This window comes from Myotis davidii, unplaced genomic scaffold (genome assembly GCF_000327345.1).
Source record: "Myotis davidii unplaced genomic scaffold, ASM32734v1 scaffold609, whole genome shotgun sequence".
NCBI lineage: Eukaryota > Metazoa > Chordata > Mammalia > Chiroptera > Vespertilionidae > Myotis > Myotis davidii.
The window spans coordinates 2,155,661-2,157,765 of record NW_006300164.1 but is presented as its reverse complement, the minus strand read 5'-3'; positions in this window follow the sequence as shown (position 1 = coordinate 2,157,765).

The following is a 2,105-nucleotide window of genomic DNA, read 5'->3' as shown; positions in this document are numbered from 1 at the left end:
CCCAGGCTGGTGATGTTCACCTTTCCAGTCACCAATACACATGGAGGCTGGACACAGGCTGGTAAGCCATGGCAAGGGCTCAATGAACACGCTCCTTTAATATCAGCTAAGAAAGAGCCAGTCAAAGTAAGAAAGTCAAGGGCAGCGGCTAAACGCGACAGACCTTTCTGTAAACCTCCTGTTTCCGTGGTCACGGCGTTACCCACAAGCCCTCCTGGTGACATGGGCTCGTGAAGGGGACATTTAGCATCAAGCCTGTGGGACCAATCCAATACATACACGTCAGAGCCAGAAATACTATGTCTCACTGGTACAGGGTTGGCGCAATCTTGCCATTGAGGAAGTGCTCCCAGCTCAGTAGTGGTGCTATTAGGGCAGGAGGGGAGCGGGGGATGCCGATCAGACAGCCATCGGGTGGCCTTAGGGAACCCCAGGTTAGTAACTGTCTGAATGTATTTTCCCATAGCCCAGGGGCCTGCAACGTTAGCAATGTCTGCGCCTCCAAAGGACATCTTATTTTCTTGGCCAAGCTGCAAACATCCCGAAGTCCCCCTTTTACATAAACAAATAGGGGGCTCCCCACTGAAGCCATTATAGGTATAATCACCTTGGGAAGAAGGCGTTACGTGCTTGTCAGAGCTGCCCCTGACCATGTTGGTGTTGTTAGTAAACACTGGCACTGATTCTCTGGTCCAGGTGCCTGGACTGACCACTGAGCCCAGAGGGAGCAGACGTTCAGGCCTGGGAGGTGCCGTTCTGGCATCATTCAGTAGAGAGAAAACTGAGAAGGGCCCGGCCGGTGGGGCTCAGGGGTTGAGCATCTACCTATGAACCTAGTGTCATGGTTTCATCCAGGTCAGGGCACAGGCCCGGGCTTTGGGCTTGGTCCCAGTGTGGGGTGTCAGGAGGCAGCTGATCATCAGTGATGTTCTTTAATCAGTGATGTTTCTCCCACCCCCTTCCTTCCTCTATGAAATCAATTAAAATATCTTATTTAATAAAGAAGTAATATGAAAATTGAGTGTCAAACACCCGTGTCACAAGATGGCCCGTGCACGTCGTCACAAGATGACCACCACCAGATCATCACAAGATGGCCGGCAGGCGAGGGCAGTTGGGCGTGACCAGGCCTGCAGGGAGGGTAGGTGGTGGGGGGCAGGTCTGCAGTGGAGGGCCGTTGGGGGTTATCAGGTTGGCAGGGGAGCAGTTGTGTGTCAATCAGGCCGGCAGGGGAGTGGTTAGGGGCAATCTGGCAGCCAGGCAGGTGAGTGGCTAAGAGCCAGCAGTCCTAGAATATGAGAGGGGTGTCTGACTGCCTGTTTAGGCCCGATTCCACAGGGTCTAATCCATCAGTCTGGCATCCCCTGAGGGGTCCCAGATTGGAGAGGGTTGGGCACCGGGCCTCTAGTATTAAATAAATTTTTTAAAAAAGATTGAGAAACACTCCGAGGGGCAAACACCCAGGCAAACTCAGAGGTGGCGGCCTTGAGCTGCATCCCTTCACTGAAAGGTGGTGGGCACTGACACGCAGGCTCTCCCAGCTGGGGTGAGCGTGGTCCCCCCCGCGGAGCTGGGCCATGGCTGCCCCGCGATTCCGCTTCCCGGAGGCCGAGCATCCCGGCTGTGAGAGGTAACACCGACTCCTTTCTGTCCTGGTCCGGCTTCCCGGAGGATGTGGGGGCAGACAGGCATCGGGCAGGTTGGGAGGGTCTCCCTCTCGGGCGTGTGTGGGGACGAGCGTGTGTGGCCGTGCGAGGACCTCGCTGCCCTTGGGGACTTCCTCAGACTCGTTATCAAACGAGGAACCACTGGCCTGAGAGGCCCCGGCGGCTGGGACGAGGTGGAGACTCCGCGAGGGAGACACACAGAGGAAGAAGCCCTTTAGCGTCTGTACTACTTGTTGCTGCGGAACAAGTTACCCTGTAGGTGTGCGAGGCCCCGAGAGCTTGTCTTGTAGAAAGTTCCCGGGTGTCCCGCTTGGCTGGGAACAGGCAGGCCAGTGGCCAGGCCAGCGCTGGGGCTGCCTCCTGCCTCCTGGCTGCCACGGGGCTCCAGACCGGCCTCCCCTCCCTGGGCTCCCGGGGCCCATCCCCCCACAAAACAGC